Below are 24,597 nucleotides of genomic sequence, written 5' to 3'. Positions count from 1 at the left end.
GTTATCAACTATGATCAACAATCATTTATACTTGCCAATCCTGAGAAACGAGTTAAAAAATCTCACATATTGTTATTGGTTAAGTGAAATCTTTGGCAGTCTTGTTCCAATGTGCTGAACATGTTGGGATTTGAAAGCGAGATTTTTCCACTGGATTCTCAAATCCCGGTAAGGCAGTTTCAACTCTGAAGGGATTCTTCTAAATTCATATCACAGTTCCCTTTACAGTTTTACAGGTATTGAACCACTAGGATGAAACCTGAACCAGAAGAAAAAAAAATCCTATTTTGGCTGGAGGGGAATGTATTTTGTAAGTCAGTGTGTGTATTTATGTATTTCAGGCTATTTGCACGTGCTACAGATAGAGCTACTTATCTGGACAGCACATCCTAGGGCAAAATGACTAGTTGGAATTACTGGAATTTTGTCATCAACTCAGTCCCTTGGCAACCCCTGGGCTATCATTAATCCCCAGGATGCATTTGCCTGTCCTGGTAGTGCTTCCTCCTGGGTAGCAATTGCTAAATGTAACGCATAGGAAAACATCATGTCCACTATTTCCAATTATACCACGAGAGATGGTGTAACCAATTGGGTTTCTAATACTATCCCTAAAAGGCCATCTTTGCTTAGTTCTCAAGACATTTCCTGTAAGCTTTTTAATAAGGAGAACTATCAATTTCCAATTTGAGATACATGGGTGATAACTACTAACTTTGACTACAGTGAAGATAATCTCTAGGTTTGTTTCGGCTTCAGAAATGTTGCCCTGGAGCAGAGATGCTTACTGAAGTAAGATTTATATGTTCCAGAAATGAAAAAGAAAAAGCTGGTCAAATAATTTTTTAAAAACCTAGTGGCTCTTTTCAAGATGGCTAAATCAATTGGTGAAGAATAGATGTTACTTTTTTTTTTTTTTTTTTGGCGGTACGCGGGCCTCTCACTGTTGTGGCCTCTCCCGTTGCGGAGCACAGGCTCCGGACGTGCAGGCTCAGCGGCCATGGCTCACGGGCCCAGCCGCTCCGCGGCATGTGGGATCTTCCCAGCCTGGGGCACGAACCTGCGTCCCCTGCATCAGCAGGCGGACTCTCAACCACTGTGCCACCAGGGAAGCCCAGATGTTACTTTTAAAAGGAAAATCAACCCACAATTTATTGTTCAACGGCATTATTAGAAGTTGTGTTTTTGAAGAGTACTGCATTCTTGGCTTGGAACATAGAAGACACTCAAAATGTTTTATTTTTAAAATTAAAACAAAATGTCCAGACCCTTAAGATCATTGAAGCTTTTCAACTTGAGCCTTGGCCCTTAAAACTAGAAAATATTTTTCACATGCAGCACTTTATTTTTGTTCATAGCTGGTGTTGTTTTAACCTGATCAGAGTGAATGGGTGAAGAAATATCAAATTCTCCACTTTCGCATGCATCTTGATGTCTTCTTGTAACAGGATTTGAGGCAGAACTCAGTTTGCCCTTAAAATCAGTAAAATTTAGAGTGAAGAATAATTTTGGAGTGTTCTTCATGTGGACTTTTTAGATCAAAATCATCTCCTCTTCATTGGCAATCATGCAGGCCATACTGTGGCGTCTTCTCATTTAAACGCTGGGCCTGGGGAGGGAAGAGGCTCAAATTGGTGGGGATATGGGGGGAAGGTAACTGGTTCTATTTGCAATCGTTGGTGTGGTGTCAGAAAATGAGAATTAATGTCCGTCTAGTGAGGACATCAGAAGGTACTGCGGTCTAAAGATGGCACAGCTGAGGTAATGCGTTTCTCTTTGGAAAGTATTTAGAATGAGAGTTCAGGATTTTTTTGATTAATTTTTATTGGGGTAGAGTTGCTTTACAATGTTGAGTTAGTTTCTGCTGCACAGCAAAGTGAATCAGTTATACATATACATATATCCCCTCTTTTTTAGATTTCCTTCCCATTTAGGTCACCACAGAGCGTTGAGTAGAGTTCCCTGTGCCATACAGTAGGTTCTCATTAGTTATCTATTTTGTATATAGTTGTGTATATATGTCAATCCCAATCTCCCAATTCATCCCACCCTCCCTTCCCCACGTTGGTAGCCATAAGTTTGTTTTTCTACATCCATTTCTGCTTTGCAAATAAGTTCACCATTTTCTAGATTCTACATATGAGTGATAGTATATGATATTTTTCTTTCTCTTTCTGACTTACTTCACTCTGTATGACAATCTCTAGTTGCATCCATGCTGCTGCAAATGGCATTATTTTGTTCCTTTTTATGGCTGAGTAATATTCCACTGTATATATGTACCACAGCTGCTTTATCCATTCCTCTGTTGATGGACATTTAGGTTGCTTCCATGTCCTGGCTACTGTAAATAGAGCTGCAGTGAACAGCAGGGTGCACGCAGCCTTTCGAACTATGGTTTTCTCTGGGTATATGTCCAGGACTGGGATTGCTGGCTCATATGGTAGCTCTATTTTTAGTTTTTAAAGGAGCCTCCATACTGTTCTCCATAATGAGGGTTCCTTTCTGATGATCTGGGCTTTTAGAATTACAGGAGTCCCCCCTTATCTGTGGTTTTGCTGTCCATGGTTTCAGTTACTTTGGGTCATCCAGGGCCTAAAAATATTGCATGGAAAATTCCACAAGTAAACAATTTATAAGCTTTAAATTGTGCGCTGTCCTGAGTAGCATGATGAAACCTCGCTCAGTTCCGCCTGGGACGTGAGTCATTGCTTTGCCCAGCGATTCCTCTCCTTTAGTCACTTAGTAGCCAGTAAGATTGACGGACACGGTGTGGCAGTGCTTGTGTTCATGTAACCCTTATTTTACTTAACATTGGCCCCAAAGTGCAAGAGTAGTGATGTTGGCAATTTGGATATTCTCTTACTCTGCCTACTTTATAAACTAAACTTTATCTTAGGTATTATCTCTAGGGAACAACATGGTATATTTAGGGTTTGGTGCCGTCCACTGTTTCAGGCATCCCCTGGGAATGTATTGCCTGCGGATGAGGGGGGTGACGACCATACATGAAGAACACTTGTCATATTATGAAAACTTGTTTTTCCTTGCTCAGCTCCCATGTTAAATTGAGCTTTTCAGAAGCAGTTCAATATTACAGCAACACCTGGTTCTAAAAAATAAGTTCTGATAGCAGTTGAAAGGCATACTACAAAATGAAGTGTTACCAGCAGGCCCATGACATCCATGTGTGTCCGGAGCTGGACAGATGTGTACTAATCGATGAACATCCAGGCAGATTGCCTTATAAAACAAGATTCTATCATAGACAACCAGTGCCATATTGAATGAATTCTCATTAACAGTGAAGTCCACTTGGCTGTGAGGAACTAGCCCTTTAAGGATTCAGTGAGAAATGCTATTCCTTTCTTGTGTGAGCAATTTTACAATCTTTCTCATCAGGCCCACAGCTGTAAAATCTGATTCTGGCAAACTGTATAATCGCATTTCCAGCAAACCTTTGATGTACCCTGAGCTGAAACCACACCATTACATTTTCATGAGAACTTGATGCTCTTTGCTTCATTATAAGCGTTTTCTCACATTTCCTTCTGTTTAAATAATCCAACTTAAAGAAAAATATCTTGAAGGGACGTGAGTCATTCTTTTTACATTAATTCCTGTTTTAGCTTTTGCCAAGAAATTAGTATTTATTTTCCATAAATATGACACATTCATTCTCGTGTTTACCTTTTTCCCGTTGTGATCGTATCCAAAACAAGACACTGAGAGGGAAGGCATATGTTGTTTGACAAAGGTCAAGTGCAGAGGAATGAGTTATTTTGAGACATTTTATATTACACTGCGTGGTACCCAAATGTTAAGCTTTTACAGTTCAAAGCTATCTGGGTGCCAAGGAGGGTGATGTGAGAGAGGTTTTCTTGAACACAGGACTGTTGGTACTAAAACTGTGAAATGCTTGGCCAACCAAGGCTGTCGTCCAACCTGTGCTAAGACAGTGACTAGACTAATGAGACAGGAAGGATCAAGACAGAGGAATCCTGTTTGAAGAGGTGTTTCCTGTTTGGAAAGAAAATACACAGAAATCGAATACCAGAAGTCGTGGGAAGATAAAAAACTGGTACCCTGACAAATTGAGGTCTGTGGGATTCTGTGTTTAGTTCCAAAGAGAAGTGACTTTTCTGAGACACAGCTGTTTCTGGTTTCCCTGAATTTCAATGAGTGAGTTAAAACCAACAGTTAAGTGGTTTGTCTTATCCACTCACTCATTAGTTTATTCAAAAATATTTATTAAGTATCTTTTTCCTATGCCAGACATTGTCAACAGAAATACAGTCATCCCTTGGTATGCACAGGGGATTGGTTCTAGGACCCGCCATGGTTACCAAAATCCGCGGATGCTCAAGTCCCAGAGTCGGTCCCTGTATCTGCGGTTCTGCATCTGTGGATTCAACCAACCTAGGATGGTATAGTTCGGTATTTACTATTGAAAAAAATTCTGCATATAAGAAGACCAGCCCAGTTCAAGCCCATGTTTGTTCAAGGTCGACTGTAAACCAGAGAAGGAACAGCATGCGTCCTGTGGGGAGGTTCACACTCACCATGCCGGCTCTTACCTCACGCTGAGCACCCACCTGTGTTCTCATGTATTCCCCATAATAAGTCTAATTACTGAATTCCATTGTTAGTTCACTTTCTACGGAGAGAAACAGAGGCTCAGAGACAAAGGAACTTGCCCAAGGCAGAACGGTGGGATTTAAGCCACTAGAGTCTGAAATGAAGGCCCCCTGACACCATGCCCCTTGAAGCAAAACCTGGAATTCAATGCACAGCTGAGCAGTGGAGCATTTGTGTGGTGCCAGGCACGTTTCTAACAGCCTTCACATGGGTCCTCTTATCTGATGTTTCCATCAGCAAGGAGGAGAATGCCGAGCCATCTGAAAAGGGCATTCTTTCCTAAGATCTGGAAAACTCTCTAACAGGAGTAAACTAAAGGGGGGGCCGGTGACAGATGAAGTTCTCAAGGACCGTGTGCTAACCCCGGACAGGGACTACCATGTAGCCAGTTTCTGCTTTGCTTTTTTGGGTGAATAAGTTAAGTTTTCCAAATGTCAGTATTAGCAGATGGGCAGCATCTAGCACAGTGGTTGATCACACAGACCATCTAGGTCTAGATCCCAGCTCTCCAGTCCCTGGCTGTGTGGCCTTGGGCCTGTGACTAACCTCTCTGAGCTTCAATAATCTCATCTGGAAAATGATCATGAGAAAGACAGCATCCTCCTTAGACGTTATTAGGAGGAATCCTTTAGGTGATAGGTTAAAGCATAGGATGGTCTCTGGAATACAGTAAGTATTGCTTAAGTATTAGCTATAAGTATCCAAGTTCAAAGTGTACTGTAAGGCAAATATCATCACTACTATTTAAATTAATCTTAATTGTGTACCTTGTAATTTGCTGTTTTTGTTTACCTTCTCTTTTTCCTGTTCATCTACTCAGACCTCCTACTTGGGTTGAGCAGAATTAGCCACGTGGCTTAGTCCGCAAAACTGGACAATGCCGTTTACCTGGAGATCCAGGACCCGGAAAAGCTATCTTCCCTAAAAGCTATTTGAATCCATAGGGCCAGCTGGACCAGGTCCCATGTTAGAGTCCACTGGGTCCCTTGCTTCCACTAAAAAGGGCATTAGAATCTCTGGGGGAGTTTGAAAAATACTGATTCCCAGGCCTCCCCAGAACAATGAAATAAGGCTCTCTTGAGAGTAGGGACTGGGTCTCAGTTTTTTCTTTTTTTTAGAGAGCCCCAGGTGGTCAATGCTGAGACCCCCTGCCCTAAAGTAAATCGACCCCCATATCTTCGCTACCCCCTTGGCACACAGAGAGTTTTCATTTCTTGAGTGTAACGAATGCTTTTTGAATTCACCTGTTGTACTATTTAAAGTGCACTGGAGGCAAGTGACAGGAAACCGGGTAGCATCCAGATCACCTGAAAACTCGCTGGAAATACAGATTCTCAGGCCCCACTCCAGACAACTGAATCCGAAACTGGGAATGCACACCGTTTGCACAAGCTCTCTAGGTGCCGACGCTTGTGCACACTAAGGTTTGAGAACCTGGCTTAGACCAGTAGGGACCCATACCTAGAAATGAGGGCAGGGCCACTTCATTCAAACCTTACCACAGCTCACAACACAGGAATGGGTGTGTGTGAGGGCAAATATGGGAGAGGCAGTCATAGTGACCTCCTGCATGTCTTTTGCTGCCGTAACATTAGATGCTTCCCGATCCTTGTGGTCTACGGAGCAGCCAAAGAAGGAACCCTGAAAAAAGTTTTAGGATAATTTTAAAAGTATAGTTTGCATCAGGGACCTCCAGGCATCTATATGGAAGAGGTCTGTCTATTATTAGGGTCAGCCACATTTAGGACTCTTGTGGATATGGAAAGCTTTTGGACCTTTGAAGAATGAGAAGCTTGGGTCAAAAAGAAGTCTTATTTAACTCTCACATTTTCCCAGACTACTTTCCTTCATTTGAAAGGTTCATTCCCCATAGAAAGTCTACTAAATGGGAGCTGCAACCCAGATCTGCAGTGTTGGGTTGGTTTTTGGACGCCACCATGATGTAATCCGTAGTCTCTTTACTATGTGAATATCCATGGATCTAGAAACTTTCTTAGTGAGAGCCTCCCCAAACCCCAATATCAATCTCTGGCTATCCTTACCCCTGGACTTTCTGACCCAACATCAAAAACATAGCCGTTGCTATGGCAACTATCTGGCAATATTTTCACATCTCCCCCTATGATAAGTGGGGCCTCTTGAGCAAAGCATAACAGCATGAATTATATTAGTTATTGAGAGGTTGCATTAAAATAAACCACATTTGATCACCTCTTTAGCTCTTTGCTTAATTTTGCAGATTTCTTTCATTTTTAGTCTTGGCTTCCTAGAATCTTTGGAAAGTAAAATAATATATAAAAATTATATAACCACATAAAGCTTTAACAGAGGGTAAAATATGTTGGTTATTTTCTAGCATGTCTGAAGAAGATAGTAATTGTTTAATATCTTTGATTAATAAACCATTGCTTATTTTTTTTTACCGATTTTTTTTACATCTTTATTGGAGTATAAATGCTTAACAATGGTGTGTTAGTTTCTGCTTTATAACAAAATGAATCAGTTATACATATGTTCCCATATCCCCTCCCTTTTGCGTCTCCCTCCCACCCTCCCAATCCCACCCCTCCAAGCGGTCACAAAGCACCGAGCTGATCTCCCTGTGCTATGCGACTGCTTCCCACTAGCTATCTACCTTACGTTTGGTAGCGTATATATGTCCATGCCTCTCTTTCGCTTTGTCACAGCTTACCCTTCCCCCTCCCCATATCCTCAAGTCCATTCTCTAGTAGGTCTGTGTCTTTATTCCTGTCTTACCCCTAGGTTCTTCATGACATTTTTTTTTCTTCTTAAATTCCATATATATGTGTTAGCATATGGTATTTGTCTTTCTCTTTCTGACTTACTTCACTCTGTATGACAGACTCTAGGTCTATCCACCTCATTACAAATAGCTCAATTGCGTTTCTTTTTATGGCTGAGTAATATTCCATTGTATATATGTGCCACATCTTCTTTATCCATTCATCCGATGATGGACACTTAGGTTGTTTCCAGCTCCGGGCTATTGTGAATAGGGCTGCTATGAACATTTTGGTACATGTCTCTTTTTGAATTATGGTTTTCTCAGGGTATATGCCCAGTAGTGGGATTGCTGGGTCATATGGTAGTTCTATTTGTAGTTTTTTAAGGAACCTCCATACCGTTCTCCATAGAGGCTGTACCAATTCACATTCCCACCAGCAGTGCAAGAGTGTTCCCTTTTTTCCACACCCTCTCCAGCAATTACTGTTTCTAGATTTTTTGATGATGGCCATTCTGACTGGTGTGAGATGATATCTCATTGTAGTTTTGATTTGCATTTCTCTAATGATTAATGATGTTGAGCATTCTTTCATGTGTTTGTTGGCAGTCTGTATATCTTCTTTGGAGAAATGTCTATTTAGGTCTTCGCCCATTTTTGGATTGGGTTGTTTTTTTGCTATTGAGTTGCATGAGCTGCTTGTAAATTTTGGACATTAGTCCTTTGTCAGTTGCTTCATTTGCAAATATTTTCTCCCATTCTGAGGGTTGTCTTTTGGTCTTGTTTATGGTTTCCTTTGCTGTGCACAAGCTTTTAAGTTTCATTAGGTTCCATGTATTTTTGTTTTTATTTCCATTTCTCTAGGAGGTGGGTCAAAAAGGATCTTGCTGTGATTTATGTCATAGAGTGTTCTGCCTATGTTTTCCTCTAAGAGTTTGATAGTTTCTGGCCTTACATTTAGGTCTTTAATCCATTTTGAGCTTATTTTTGTGTATGGTGTTAGGGAGGGATCTAATCTCATACTTTTACATGTCCCTGTCCAGTTTTCCCAGCACCACTTATTGAAGAGGCTGTCCTTTCTCCACTGTACATTCCTGCCTCCTTTATCAAAGATAAGGTGACCATATGTGCGTGGGTTTATCTCTGGGCTTTCTATCCTGTTCCATTGATCTATCTTTCTGTTTTTGTGCCAGTACCATACTGTCTTGATTACTGTACCTTTGTAGTATAGTCTGAAGTCAGGGAGCCTGATTCCTCCAGCTCCACTTTTCGTTCTCAAGATTGCTTTGGCTATTCGGGGTCTTTTGTGTTTCCATACAAATTGTGAAATTTTTTGTTCCAGTTCTGCGAAAAATGCCAGTGGTAGTTTGATAGGGATTGCATTGAATCTGTAGATTGCTTTGGGTAGTAGAGTCATTTTCACAATGTTGATTCTTCCAATCCAAGAACATGGTATATCTCTCCATCTATTTGTATCATCTTTAATTTCTTTCATCAGTGTCTTATAATTTTCTGTATACAGGTCTTTTGTCTCCTTAGGTAGGTTTATTCCTAGATATTTTATTCTTTTGGTTGCAATGGTAAATGGGAGTGTTTTCTTGATTTCACTTTCAGATTTTTCATCATTAGTATATCGGAATGCCAGAGATTTCTGTGCATTAATTTTGTATCCTGTAATTTTGTATTACCAAATTCATTGATTAGCTCTAGTAGTTTTCTGGTAGCATCTTTAGGATTCTCTATGTATAGTATCATGTCATCTGCAAACAGTGACAGCTTTACTTCTTTCCCGATTTGGATTCCTTTTATTTCCTTTTCTTCTCTGATTGCTGTGTCTAAAACTTCCAAAACTATATTGAATAAGAGTGGTGAGAGTGGGCAGCCTTGTCTTGTTCCTGATCTTAGTGGAAATGGTTTCAGTTTTTCACCATTGAGGACGATGTTGGCTGTGGGTTTGTCATATATGGCCTTTATTATATTGAGGAAAGTTCCCTCTATGCCTACTTTCTGCAGGGTTTTTTATCATAAATGGGTGTTGAATTTTGTCGAAAGCTTTCTCTGCATCTATTGAGATGATCATATGGTTTTTCTCCTTCAATTTGTTAATATGGTGTATCACATGGATTGATTTGCATATATTGAAGAATCCTTGCATTCCTGGAATAAACCCCACTTGATCATGGTGTATGATCCTTTTAATATGCTGTTGGATTCTGTTTGCTAGTATTTTGTTGAGGATTTTTGCATCTATGTTCATCAGTGATATTGGCCTGTAGTTTTCTTTCTTTGTGACATCCTTGTCTGGTTTTGGTATCAAGGTGATGGTGGCCTCGTAGAATGAGTTTGGGAGTGTTCCTCCCTCTGCTATATTTTGGAAGAGTTTGAGAAGGATAGGTGTTAGCTCTTCTCTAAATGTTTGATAGAATTCACCTGTGAAGCCATCTGGTCCTGGGCTCTTGTTTGTTGGAAGATTTTAAATCACAGTTTCAATTTCAGTGCTTGTGACTGGTCTGTTCATATTTTCTATTTCTTCCTGATTCAGTCTTGGCAGGTTGTGCATTTCTAAGAATTTGTCCATTTCTTCCAGGTTGCCCATTTTATTGGCATAGAGTTGCTTGTAGTAATCTCTCATGATCTTATGTATTTCTGCAGTGTCAGTTGTTACGTCTCCTTTTCATTTCTAATTCTATTGATTTGAGTCTTCTCCCTTTTTTTCTTGATGAGTCTGGCTAATGGTTTATCAATTTTGTTTATCTTCTCAAAGAACCAGCTTTTAGTTTTATTGATCTTTGCTGTCGTTTTCCTTCATTTCTTTTTCATTTATTTCTGATCTGATTTTTATGATTTCTTTCCTTCTGCTAACTTTGGAGTGTTTTTGTTCTTCTTTCTGTAATTGCTTTAGGTTCAAGGTTAGGTAGTTTATTCGAGATGTTTCCTGTTTCTTAAGGTGGGATTGTATTGCTATAAAATTCCCTCTTAGAACTGCTTTTGCTGCATCCCATAGATTTTGGGTCTTCGTGTCTCCACTGTCATTTGTTTCTAGGTATTTTTTAATTTTCTTTGATTTCTTCAGTGATCACTTCGTTATTAAGTAGTGTATTGTTTAGCCTCCATGTGTTTGTATTTTTTACAGATCTTTTCCTGTAATTGATATCTAGTCTCATAGCATTGTGGTCAGAAAAGATACTTGATACAATTTCAACTTTCTTAAATTTACCAAGGCTTGATTTGTGACCCAAATATGATCTATCCTGGAGAATGTTCCATGAGCACTTGAGAAAAATGTGTATTCTGTTGTTTTTGCATGGAATGTCCTATAAATATCAATTAAGTCCATCTTGTTTAATGTATCATTTAAAGCTTGTGTTTCCTTATTTATTTTCATTTTGGATGATCTGTCCATTGGTGAAAGTGGGGTGTTAAAGTCCCCTACTATGAATGTATTACTGTCAATTTCCCCTTTTATGGCTATTAGTATTTGCCTTATGTATTGAGGTGCTCCTATGTTGGGTGCATAAATATTTACAATTGTTATATCTTCTTCTTGGATTGATCCCTTGATCATTATGTAGTGTCCTTCTTTGTCTCTTCTAGTAGTCTTTATTTTAAAGTCTATTTTGTCTGATATAAGAATTGCTACTCCAGCTTTCTTTTGGTTTCCATTTGCATGGAATATCTTTTTGCATCCCCTTACTTTCAGTCTGTATGTGTCTCTAGGTCTGAAGTGGGTCTCTTGTAGACAGCATATATATGGGTCTTGTCCTTGTATCCATTCAGCCAATCTGTGTCTTTTGGTGGGAGCATTTAGTCCATTTACATTTAAGGTAATTATTGATATGTATGTTCCTATTCCCATTTTCTTGATTGTTTTGGGTTCGTTATTGCAGGTCTTTTCCTTCTGTTGTGTTTCTTGCCTAGAGAAGTTCCTTTAGCATTTGTTGTAAAGCTGGTTTGGTGGTCCTGAACTCTCTCAGCTTTTGCTTATCTGTAAAGGTTTTAATTTCTCCATCAAATCTGAATGAGATCCTTGCCGGGTAGAGTAATCTTGGCTGCAGGTTTTTCTCCTTCATCACTTTAAATATGTCCTGCCACTCCCTTCTGGCTTGCAGAGTTTCTGCTGAAAGATCAGCTGTTAACCTTATGGGGATTCCCTTGTGTGTTATTTGTTGTTTTTCCCTTGCTGCTTTTAATATGATTTCTTTGTGTTTAATTCTTGACAGTTTGATTAATATGTGTCTTGGCGTATTTGTCCTTGGATTTATTCTGTATGGGACTCTCTGTGCCTCCTGGACTTGATTAACTATTTCCTTTCCCATATTAGGGAAGTTTTCAACTATAATCTCTTCAAATATTTTCTCAGTCCCTTTCTTTTTCTCTTCTTCTTCTGGAACCCCTATAATTCGAGTGTTGGTGCGTTTAATGTTGTCCCAGAGGTCTCTGAGACTGTCCTCAGTTCTTTTCATTCTTTTTTCTTTCTTCTGCTCTTCAATAGTTATTTCCACTATTTTATCTTCCAGGTCACTTATCCGTTCTTCTTCCTCAGTTATTCTGCTATTGATCCCATCTAGAGTATTTTTAATTTCATTTATTGTGTTGCTCATCGTTGCTTGATTCATCTTTAATTCTTCTAGGTCCTTGTTAACTGTTTCTTGCATTTTGTCTATTCTATTTCCAAGATTTTGGATCATCTTTACTATCATTATTCTGAATTCTTTTTCAGGTAGACTGCCTATTTACTCTTCATTTGTTAGGTCTGGTGGGTTTTTATCTTACTCCTTCACCTGCTGTGTGTTTTTCTGCCTTCTCATTTTGCTTATCTTACTGTGTTTGGGGTCTCCTTTTTGCAGGCTGTAGGTTCGTAGTTCCCATTGTTTTTGGTGTCTGTCGCCAGTGGCTAAGGTTGGTTCAGTGGGTTGTGTAGGCTTCCTGTTGGTGGGACTGGTGCTTGTGTTCTGGTGGATGAGGCTGGATCTTGTCTTTCTGGTGGGCAGGTCCACGTATGGTGGTGTGTTTAGGGATGTTTGTGGACTTTTTATGATTTTAGGTAGCCTCTCTGCTAATGGGTGGGGTTGTGTTCCTGTCTTGCTAGTTGTTTGGCATAGGGTGTCCAGCACTGTAGCTTGCTGGTCGTTGAGTGAAGCTGGGTGCTGGTGTTGAGATGGAGATCTCTGGAAGGTTTTCACCGTTTGATATTATGTGGAGCCGGGAGGTCTCTTGTGGACCAGTGTCCTGAAGTTGGCTCTCCCACCTCAGAGGCACAGCACTGACTCCTGGCTGCAGCACCAAGAACCTTTCATCCACACGGCTCCTCAGTTTGGGATGATTCGTTGTCTATTTATGTATTCCACAGATGCAGGTACATAACTTTGATTGTGGAGCTTTAATCCGCTGCTTCTGAGGCTGCTGGGAGAGATTTCCCTTTCTCTTCTTTGTTCTCACAGTTCCCGGGTCTCAGCTTTGGATTTGGCCCCACCTCTGCGTGTAGGTCGCGGAAGGGCGTCTGTTCTTCGCTCAGACAGGACGGGGTTAAAGGAGCAGCTGCCTCGGGGGCTCTGGCTCACGCAGGCTGGTGGGAGGGAGGGGCATGGAGGTGGGGTGAGCCTGCGCGGCAGAGGCCGGCATGATGTTGCACCAGCCCGTGGTGCGCCGTGCGCTCTCCCAGGGAAGCCATCCCTGGATCCTGGGACCCCGGCAGTCATGGGCTGCACAGGCTCCCTGGAAGGTAGGTGTGGAGGGTGACCTGCGCTCGCACACAGGCCTCTTGGCAGCAGCAGCAGCAGCCCCAGCGTCCCACGCCCGTGTTTGGGGTCCACGCTTTCAGCCGCAGCTCGCGCCCGTCTCTGGAGCTCCTTTAAGCAGCGCTCTTAATCCCCTCTCCTTGCGCACCAGGAAACAAAGAGGGAAGAAAAAGTCTCTTGCCTCTTCAGCAGGTCCAGACTTTTCCCCGGGCTCCCTCCTGGCCAGCTGTGGTGCACTAACCCCTTCAAGCTGTGTTCACGCCTCCAACCCCATTCCTCTCCCTGCGCTCCGACCGAAGCCTGAGACTCAGCTCCCAGCCCCACCCGCCCCGGCGGGTGAGCAGACAAGCCTCTCGGGCTGGTGAGTGCCGGTCGGCCCCGACCCTCTGTGCGGGAATCCCTCCACTTTGCCCTCCGCAACCCCTGTGGCTGCGCTCTCCTCCGCGGCTCCGGAGCTTCCCCCCTCCACCACCCGCAGTCTCCGCCCGCGAAGGGGCTCCTAGTGTGTGGAAACCTTTCCTCCTTCACGGCTTCCTCTCACTGGTGCAGGCCCCGTCCCTATTCTTTGTCTCTGTTGTTTCTTTTTTCTTTTGCCCTACCCAGGTACGTGGGGAGTTTCTTACCTTTTGGGAGGTCTGAGGTCTTCTGTCAGCGTTCAGGTGTTCTGTAGGAGCTGTTCCACGTGTAGATGAATTTCTGGTGTATCTGTGGGGAGGAAGGTGATCTCCACGTCTTAGTCTTCCGCCATCTTCCCCAGAAGTCAAACCATTGCTTATTAATCAAATAATATTAATTAATTAATCAAACAACTTAGCAGTCATTTGAACATATAAAGGTTTGAACCTTTATAAGGAAGTCACTAAAGAGGGAATTATGGACATTTTTCTCTCTTTCTTCTAAGTGAAAAAATTAGGAAACAGGAAATATTAGTGTATCTACCAGACAAACTATGCTAGAGTTTGTCATCTTATGTTTCAAAAGGCTAAATGAGAATTTACGGAGTGTCTACATATTCTGAATCAGTTTGCATTGTGAGGTATTCAGGACTGCTAGATATCTGTCATTTACATGTATGAGATTTTGTGGAGGACAAACATGGAAAGGACATATTTTCGTATTTTTCTCCTCATCGTTTCTGTCGGCCGTTCTCCGTCAACCGTTTCTCATTTCTTCATGAGGTCTCAGGAGGGAACCCATAGCTTTTTACAACTTTCAGTTATTTAAAAATCTAGGTTGGTATAGTCTAGTTTAAAACTTCAGACTCAGTTCTGGCTTAATGCTGATCTCTTTCCCGTCTCCCAGAACCAGACCTCTTCCAAGCCTGCCACCAGCGCTGCCTCTCCTGGCTGAGGACCCCCAGTCTCTCATAACTGGGGTCTCCTCTCCTGGCAGCCTGTCCCCTTGGCTGAGGAAAGGGCCTGCTTCATCCACAGGGTCCATTCAACCTGGGTAAAACACGCCCATCCCCCCTCCACCCTGGCCCCGCCCTCACTCCGTTCTTTGCGGGGCCGGTGGAGCAGTCTGTTGCCCAGGGCTACGCACGGCTGACATCCACTCGCAGCACGAGACGCCAGCCCCTTCTCTCTGCACACCCAGTACTTGGTTTGGTTTTCTTGGAGACTTTCTCTCCCTTTCTTTTTGAGAAGATTCCCCCAAAGAGAGAGAGAGGAAATGGTTGGAAGTGTGAGTCTTGCACGGGAGGAAGTGATACTCTTTTCTTCCCTGAGTACCCATCTCAGGAAGGGGAGAGGAAAGGGGTAGCAGTTGGATGGATAGCAGGGCCGATGGCTTGCTTCTTAGTAAGTCAGGGAGGGGGGTCTAGCCCCCAGTTATGTATAACTTCCACGAGAATGGGGGGCAGGTGACACCCCTTTGCTTTAGTTTTGTGCACCAGCCACCCATCTGAGGCGACAGGAAAAGGCCCGCTCAGCATCCTGTTACCTGAACCAGTTCCCTGGTGGCCTCAGTGCAGGATCCCACCTCAGGCCCCCGGCACCAGGGCATTATTGACCCTAGTGCAGAAGTCTCTTTCACCCGGGGAGTGGGGGACCAGGGTGGCTGGATCCTGTCCCCGGTTGGCTGGACAGTGTGGGCATTCTGGCTGGAGGGACAGGGCCTGGTCTGACTAGCCCTGTCATCCTTTGTCCTGCCTTTGCTGCTGGAGTGTCAGCGTAGCTCGGGGTCCCTGGGTCTGTGCATAAGTAACTGTAGATAATTACTCCAAAGGAAGAGGTGAATTATCCCTGCTGGGCCCACCTGTATCGACAAGAGTGTGGACATGCCTTTTATCTGAGTCCAGGCAGGCGGGGGCCCAAAGCATACTGGGGCTTTGCTCTCCTTCAGCTGCTCCAGCAGGAGGGAGGGTGTGCCACCCTGGCCGTCCCACGCAGGATTGGAGTGCGTGGGTGGAGTTCGGGGAACCTGGCATTTTAGGAAGAATTCTTTCGCGTCCATGACAGGCCATACGAACTGCTCACTGTAGGCTGCCCCAGCTCCTGCAGTGGAGAGAACAGCCTTTCATGCTTCCCCAGAATAGCAAGGCAGTGTCTGAGCCCTCAGGGCCATAGGCATAACCTTCACAAACAGAAATCAATGAGAATCAGGTGGGAAGTGGTATCCTCAACACATTTCTGATGAATAATAATTGTTTATATTTGCAGGGACTTTTTATATGCTAGATTTGGGGCTAGGAGTTCAGGGTATGCAGCATGTAGACACATGACCCTGTTCTCAAGTTGTGCACAACTAGAAATGTATCTCCAGTCCCCCTAAGCCAGGGAGAGTCGAATAAGATGGGGCGTATACATTAAGAGTTTCTGTCACTTTATACACACCATTTCATTTAATCCTCAGAACCACCCTACGTGACTGGATACTTTGATTATCCTCAGTTTTTTCAGATGAGAAAGCTGAAGCTTAGGAGTATACTTAACTTGCCCCAAATCACACAGGTAGACAAGGACAAGCCAGGGATCAGTCGCCGGTCTCTAGCGTTGTATGTAAACTTTTAACCCTTGTGATACTGCCCAAGTCTTTACCAGCTTAGCAGACGTGGGTCTCGGCAGGAAAATAGGGGTGTTCAGAGCTCACAGACTTCAGCATAAATGTACAATTTTTGCTAGTTTTTATAGTTAGGTCTTAAAAAAAAAATCAGAGCCGATAAAATAGCTGCTGTGGTTCTCTTCCACCCTAGATCTCTAAGGAGCAGGTGGTTTTCTCTGCGTGGGACACGCAATTCTAGGTCACTTCAGAATAATCATTGTTACCCTAAATGGAGTAAGCCGAGTGTTGTTTTTAAAATGACCAATCTAATTGCAGCTCAGGTGGATCTGGTAGCCACTTAAATAGAAAGTCTAGGGAGCTGGGTAGAGGGAAGCACTAAAAGAATTTGTGGAAAGAGCATCTCAATGACTCGACTGTCCTCTAAGCAATTACTGTGTAGACTGTAGAGTAAAGGTTTCAAAGGTTAAAATCCAAGCACGTGAGCAGAACACAAAAATGTTCCAGTTGCTGGAGGATCTGTGGCAGCCCCCAAACTGAACAGAGAAACGACCCACAGATAGAGGATTCCAACATTGAAGTGCCCTCTGCCTTCTTTTTTAATGGTCTCAAGAGGCAAGAATTTCAAATCACAGATGCATTTACCTAGTTCTGTGTTATTATCAATAACTATGATTAAAGCTCAAGAAAATGGAACTTGAGTGGACACACTTTGTAGTTCTTCTTTTGTTTTATTCAAATTTAGCAAAACTCACCATTTTATTTTCTCAAAGCTTCTGAACATGTCTTTCGATGAAAAGAAGCAATTATAAATTTTGAGGGCAAGATTTTCTAGAAAGCAGAGAGGAGGAGCGTGGGGGGAAGGGAGAGTTTCTGGTTTGTCTACGCACAATTCCTCTTCCCAGGCTGATCTCCAAGAGAGCCTGCATTTGTAAGGATGTCGGAACCCACAAATATCAGATGATTTGACTTGAAGGTTAATACATGACTGCCTTGTTCTCTGGCACATTCTGTGTCCTGAAGCTGAAACAGAGTGTACCAGCCACTTGTTGTGGCTGGGAATGAAGACCATCGGGGCCAGGATCTTTTGAGACTTTCCTTCTTTGTTTACAGTCCTGCCTCTGAGCCAGAAGCCCCGTCAACATAGCAATGTGCCCTCTGGCACGTGGTCAGCCGGGCCTGGCACTCCCAGCAGGCAGGTTTCCGACCGGTGAAATCAGGGGCTGGGGTCCAATCTGCCGAGACGTGCTATTGATGTCAGGATCTCCTGTGAGGCTGCTGGACCCCTTTCCATGGTCGGTGAGGAAGCAAAACCGGTCGGGAATGAGTTGGCAGTGCCATTAATCCCAGTACCTGAGCCAAGCTCCCCTCCGTTCATCTCGGCTGTGCTGACCCAGCGTTGACATGAGGCAATGTGCCGCCAGGGCCAAGGGCAGGGAGAGAACAGCACGTTGGCCAAGGGCACGAGAGCGGGGAAGGGACAGTCCTCAAGCCCAAGGGAGAAAGGGGGTGAGAGAGCCGCGAAGTCAGTGTGAGGAGTGTTTACAGGAGGGCGGTCGACGTGGCGACAGCAGGCAATTAGGGATGCTGTGTTCAGCCTGAGCACCGCGGGGTCCCGAGTGAGCACGGGTAGAAGACCTCCTTCTGGGATGTGGCCTGCGGGGGCGCAATGTCCCCCGCCCATCTGCCACTTGCTCAGACATCCCTCTGGGACCCAGAAATCCAACCAAGCACAGACCTCTGGAGTCGAGAGTAAAATTTCACAAATGCAGCCCTGGCATTGTTCCTTGGCGGACGGCTTTTTATTTTTGTGAAATCCCATCTCTTCTCCCAGCGTTCAGCACCTGCTCTGTTCTTTAATAGCTCCCCAGGGCCTAGATCCAGCTGGGCTTCACTTACAAAAACGAGAAGGATTACAGGCTTCTAAACAGAAAGGATGGCAGAGATCATCTAGTTCACTGACCTCATTTTACAAATGAGGAAATGGTGGCCAAGAGAGGCTGAGTTACTTCCCCAGGGTCACACAGCTTGTGCAGGGGGCAGAGGGGGGATATCAGCTGAAATGGATGAGCCCTCACTTAGCCTGTGAGGGGTCAGTGGAGCCAAAACCTGCCTCCTCAACACTGTTCTCTCCACACTGGTGGGTGGAGGACCATTAATTAATGAACACAGTATAAGTAAATGTTATGAATGTGGCCAGAAACTCTCAAATCCTGCTTTCAATTAATCATTCCTTTATATGAAGTTCCTAAGAGAAATATATCCATGGGGCAATGATCAGTAAGGCAAAAGAGAGTATTTTTAATTAGCGCAGGCTCTGTGCCAGACCTAAGAGAATTCCATCAGATGAAAGTCAAATCACAGAATGACGCCGATTTCAGACAGAGCTGGCCTAGGCAGCAAGCCCCTGGCCAGAATGATGAAGTCCATTTTTAGGAGGTTGTTTGGAAATGCCAGTAAGGGGGGAAATGGAAGAGCAAGGTGGTCCATGGAGAAAGAAGTTCTTCTCTGTTCTGAAAATCTTGATGGCACTGAGCTGGACACCAAGATGGGCTCAGGGGCCATTTTTTCAAACTTGTTCAATTAGTAATTTAAGAGCTGAGGGTGCTGAGGTCTAGAGAGGTAAAGTGACTCCTCTCCCAGCTTTGACAAAACTCTGGGAACCTTCAGACAGACCATGGTGGAGCAGCCTGTCCAGGGGGCGGTGGTTTGATGGGATCCTTTAGAAAACTGAGAAGCTGCTGGAGGGCCGGGCCCGAAGGGGAGAAAGACCTGCAGTCACACCTAAGAAGCTCAACGCCCAGAGACGTCCCGACTCGAGACAAATCGCAGAACCAGGTCCTTCCCCTCTCCAAAGGCAGATGGACTCAAAGACAGGTGAGGCCCAGAGGCTCTGCGGCTGACCTTCCGGGGCCATCAGGTCCCATCATCTATCCTGATGCTCCCGTGAAGAGGGTCCTGGGGGAGGACAGAACTCCGAAGCGCTGAGTGTTTACCTGAGTCATTCAGGCAGAGACTGGATGAGTTCAAGAGGCACTTTAATGACTGGTTTGATCTGACAGATACTAATTTGTAGGGTTCTTCCTACCCCGTCCCACACTACTTCCTGACCGAGCAGGGGGGTCCTAGAGATCTGAGCGGGTGTAATGAAGAAGCTATGAGATCTTCCGAGACTGTGCCATGGATATAAAAAAAGGGAATCAACAGTTTCCTGTAATTCTAACAGAGAGGCCCTACCGTGAACATTTCTGTCCCGCCCTCCCTTCCTCTCTTTTTCTTTCTTTCCTTCCTTCTCTTTTCCCCACAAGGAGATGCTTCATTAAGAGGCTACAGCTTGGCTCCTAGAGCAAAGGTGACAGCTGTTGCTGGCCCCCAGCAACAGACTCGAGCTGGGGGTAACCCAGAAAGGCTCTGCTTTGGTTCTGCCCACAGATGTGTTCCAGCCAGTTCTCTGGGGGTGGGGCGGTTTTCTCTGCTTCTCGGCGCAGTGGTGGGCCACCCACCATCATGTGCTTCTGTGTTCTTCCTGACACTCAGCCTCTCAACCTGAGTCATGCTGCACATAGTTTAAAAAAAAATCTTCGTTTTACTTAATATTAAATTGTGTGTAATTTCTCATGCAATTAGGTATTTTTTAAGAATATTATTGCAAATGAAGATAACATGATGTATTGAATCAATCTGCTGTTCTGGCTATTCAAGCAGTTTCTAATTTTTCACCCTGATTTATATTTTTATACATCAGTCTTGGTGGATAAGTATGACTCTTTCTGTACGGTAAACTCGGATGTTCTTGGAAGGGACAGGCTCGTGTTTAAGGAGACCCGTATTTTAGTGGTCTTAATACATTCGGCCAAATTTCTTCTTGGAAGGAGCAAGCCAATTCACACTTCACACTGACAGCTAAATATGAGTCTCCATCTCACTGCAATTTCTTCAACATTTTACCTTTGCCATTTTGACAGCTGGAAAATTTATCCTTTTTATTTTAAGAACTCTTTTTTTTTTTTTTAATTTGGGTGCACCGAGAGGCCTGTCGGATCTTAGCTGCCCAACCAGGGATCGAACCAGGGCCCCCCAGTGAAATCGCCAAGTCCTAACCACTGTATCGCCAGGGAATTCCCTATAACTTTTTAAATAGTATGGTATTGGCTACTATATTTGTTTCACTTTTAAACCCAGCTTAGTTTAGATGTTATTTTAATGTGATCATTTAATAAAGATGTACTGTTGCTCATCGTTCCCTGGGATTGTACAGTGTAAAATGTAGACAACTGGATATATCAGCCCTAAAGTATTTCTAAATTTTGTTAAAATCACCTGTGGAATTTGCATATATTTCCTTTCTGATTTCCTTTATTGTTAGTGTGTTTAGAAAACCAGGCCTTATCCAGAGATCAGTTACACTTTTTTTTTTTTACAACTTTATTGGAGTATAATTGCTTCACAATGGTGTATTAGTTTCTGCTGTATAACAAGGTGAATCAGCTATACATATACATAGGTTTCCATATCGCTTCCCTCTTGCATCTCCCTCCCTCCCACCCTCCCTATCCCACCCCTCCAGGCGGTCACAAAGCACCGAGCTGATCTCCCTGTGCTCTGCAGCTGCTTCCCACTAGCTATCTACCTTACGTTTGGTACTCTATATATGTCCATGCCTCTATCTCGCTTTGTCACACCTTACCCTTCCCCCCCCATATCCTCAAGTCCATTCTCAAGAAGGTCTGTGTCGTTATTCCTGTTTTACCCCTAGGTTCTTCATGACATTTTTTTTCTTAAATTCCATATATATGTCAGCATACGGTATTTGTCTTTCTCTTTCGGACTTACTTCACTCTGTATGACAGACTCTAGGTCTATCCACCTCATTACAAATAGCTCAGTTTCGTTTCTTTTTATGGCTGAGTAATATTCCATTGTATATATGTGCCACATCTTCTTTATCCATTCATCCGATGATGGACACTTAGGTTGTTTCCATCTCCGGGCTATTGTGAATAGAGCTGCAATGAACATTTTCACACATGTCTCTTTTTGAATTATGGTTTTCTCAGGGTATATGCCCAGTAGTGGGATTGCTGGGTCATATGGTAGTTCTATCTGTAATTTTTTAAGGAACCTCCATACTGTTCTCCATAGTGGCTGTACCAATTCACATTCCCACCAGCAGTGCAAGAGTGTTCCCTTTTTTCCACACCCTCTCCAGCATTTATTGTTTCTAGATTTTTTGATGATGGCCATTCTGACTGGTGTGAGATGATATCTCATTGTAGTTTTGATTTGCATTTCTCTAATGATTAATGATGTTGAGCATTCTTTCATGTGTTTGTTGGCACTCTTCTTTGGAGTTGGCATATCTTCTTTGGAGAAATGTCTATTTAGGTCTCCTGCCCATTTTTGGATTGGGTTGTTTTTTTGCTATTGAGCTGCGTGAGCTGCTTATAAATTTTGGAGATTAATCCTTTGTCAGTTGCTTCATTTGCAAATATTTTCTCCCATTCTGAGGGTTGTCTTTTGGTCTTGTTTATGGTTTCCTTTGCTGTGCACAAGCTTTGAAGTTTCATTAGGTCCCATGTGTTTATTTTTGTTTTTATTTCCATTTCTCTAGGAGGTGGGTCCAAAAGGATCTTGCTGTGATTTATGTCAGAGAGTGTTCTGCCTATGTTTTCCTCTAAGAGTTTGATAGTTTCTGGCCTTACATTTAGGTCTTTAATCCATTTTGAGCTTATTTTTGTGTATGGTGTTAGGGAGTGATCTAATCTCATGCTTTTACATGTCCCTGTCCAGTTTTCCCAGCACCACTTATTGAAGAGGCTGTCCTTTCTCCACTGTACATTCCTGCCTCCTTTATCAAAGATAAGGTGACCATATGTGCGTGGGTTTATCTCTGGGCTTTCTATCCTGTTCCATTGATCTATCTTTCTGTTTTTGTGCCAGTACCATACTGTCTTGATTACTGTACCTTTGTAGTATAGTCTGAAGTCAGGGAGCCTGATTCCTCCAGCTCCACTTTTCGTTCTCAAGATTGCTTTGGCTATTCGGGGTCTTTTGTGTTTCCATACAAATTGTGAAATATTTTGTTCTAGTTCTGTGAAAAATGCCAGTGGTAGTTTGATAGGGATTGCATTGAATCTGTAGATTGCTTTGGGTAATAGAGTCATTTTCACAATATTGATTCTTCCAATCCAGGAACATGGTATATCTCTCCATCTATTTGTATCATCCTTAATTTCTTTCATCAGTGTCTTATAATTTTCTGCATACAGTTCTTTTGTCTCCTTAGGTAGGTTTATTCCTAGATATTTTATTCTTTTTGTTGCAATGGTAAATGGGAGTGTTTTTTAAATATAAAACATATTTATTAAACTATGAAGCATAAAAAAAGGAAAAGAAGCAACAATTGTTAGCCATCTAGAATCTCAGAATTTCAAATGTCCCACAAGGAGAATTCTACAATGTCACTTACTGTCCCCGGGGAAGTTTAGTTCCTATGGCTTCCCTCCTGGCTCTGGGGTACTGCGATGGGCCAGTGACATTCACTCCATGGGAGCAGGCTGTACACTGCTGGTTTTAGAGCTTTCGTGAACATCTGTCAGTTGACTTTCTGTTTGCTCAAATGACTCTTATTAGGGCATCCAGTACTGTGTTAGACACTAGGGGCTCACAAAAAAGATAAGTAAGACATGCCCTGTCCCTAAAGACCTTTGAATCCAGAAGGGAAGACATAAACAATAATGAAGGCTACTATTTTACTGAGTTCTTGCTGAGTACTAGGCTCCAGTCCTCAGTACAATCTGAAAAATATGTGTAAGATTCATGTTATAGTCTTTTTTTCTTTATAATTTTTTTATTAGTTTCTGCTTTATAACAAAGTGAATCAGTTATACATATATATCTGTTCCCATATCCCCTCCCTCTTGCATCTCCCTCCCTCCCACCCTCCCTATCCCACCCCTCCAGGCGGTCACAAAGCACCAAGCTGATCTCCCTGTGCTATGCGGCTGCTTCCCACTATCTGTCTACCTAACGTTTGGTACTGTGTATATGCCCATGCCTCTCTCTCGCTTTGTCACAGCTTACCCTTCCCCCTCCCCATATCCTCAAGTCCATTCTCAAGTAGGGCTGTGTCTTTATCCCTGTTTTACCCCTAGGTTCTTCATGACATTTTTTTTCTTAAATTCCATATATATGTGTTAGCATACGGTATTTGTCTTTCTCTTTCTGACTTACTTCACTCTGTATGACAGACTCTAGGTCCATCCACCTCATTACAAATAGCTCAATTGCGTTTCTTTTTATGGCTGAGTAATATTCCATTGTATATATGTGCCATATCTTCTTTATCCATTCATCCGATGATGGACACTTAGGTTGTTTCCATCTCCGGGCTATTGTAAATAGTGCTGCAGTGAACATTTTGGTACATGACTCTTTTTGAATTATGGTTTTCTCAGGGTATATGCCCAATAGTGGGATTGCTGGGTCATATGGTAGTTCCATTTTTAGTTTTTTAAGGAACCTCCATTCTGTTCTCCATAGAGGCTGTACCAATTCACATTCCCACCAGCAGTGCAAGAGTGTTCCCTTTTCTCCACACCCTCTCCAGCAATTATTGTTTCTAGATTTTTTGATGATGGCCATTCTGACTGGTGTGAGGTGATACCTCATTGTAGTTTTGATTTGCATATCTCTAATGATTAATGATGTTGAGTATCCTTTCATGTGTTTGTTGGCAGTCTGTATATCTTCTTTGGAGAAATGTCTATTTAGGTCTTCGCCCATTTTTGGATTGGGTTGTTTGTTTTTTTGCTATTGAGTTGCATGAGCTGCTTATAAATTTTGGAGATTAATCCTTTGTCAGTTGCTTCATTTGTAAATATTTTCTCCCATTCTGAGGGTTGTCTTTTGGTCTTGTTTATGGTTTCCTTTGCTGTGCAAAAGCTTTGAAGTTTCATTAGGTCCCATGTGTTTATTTTTGTTTTTATTTCCATTTCTCTAGGAGGTGGGTCCAAAAGGATCTTGCTGTGATTTATGTCAGAGAGTGTTCTGCCTATGTTTTCCTCTAAGAGTTTGATAGTTTCTGGCCTTACATTTAGGTCTTTAATCCATTTTGAGCTTATTTTTGTGTATGGTGTTAGGGAGTGATCTAATCTCATACTTTTACATGTCCCTGTCCAGTTTTCCCAGCACCACTTATTGAAGAGACTGTCCCTTCTCCACTGTACATTCCTGCCTCCTTTACCAAAGATAAGGTGACCATATGTGCGTGGGTTTATCTCTAGGCTTTCTATCCTGTTCCACTGATCTTTCTGTTTTTGTGCCAGTACCATACTGTCTTGATTACTGTAGCTTTGTAGTATAGTCTGAAGTCAGGGAGCCTGATTCCTCCAGCTCCGTTTTTCGTTCTCAAGATCGCTTTGGCTATTCGAGGTCTTTTGTTTTTCCAAACAAATTTTGAAATTTTGTGTTCTAGTT

The 24,597-nt window shown here is 42.9% G+C and overlaps 2 long non-coding RNA genes across 3 annotated transcripts in view; one reads left to right on the top strand and one right to left on the bottom strand.

Annotated features, from left to right (window-relative positions):
* The window catches only part of LOC309791931, a 59,323-nt gene that overhangs the window by 25,632 nt on the left and 9,094 nt on the right, over window positions 1-24,597 (top strand). The window lies entirely within an intron of this gene.
* The window catches only part of LOC309791932, a 135,475-nt gene continuing 126,290 nt past the window's right edge, over window positions 15,413-24,597 (bottom strand). For both annotated transcript variants that reach the window (XR_014291582.1, XR_014291583.1), the window contains exon 4: window positions 15,413-15,614. This is a non-coding gene — a long non-coding RNA (uncharacterized lncRNA). The remainder of the gene's footprint in view (window positions 15,615-24,597) is intronic.

The sequence above is a fragment of the Mesoplodon mirus genome (genome assembly GCF_964341445.2).
Source record: "Mesoplodon mirus genome assembly, chromosome: 16".
Classification (NCBI taxonomy): Eukaryota; Metazoa; Chordata; class Mammalia; order Artiodactyla; family Ziphiidae; genus Mesoplodon; species Mesoplodon mirus.
This window is presented reverse-complemented; position numbering and strand designations above follow the sequence as displayed.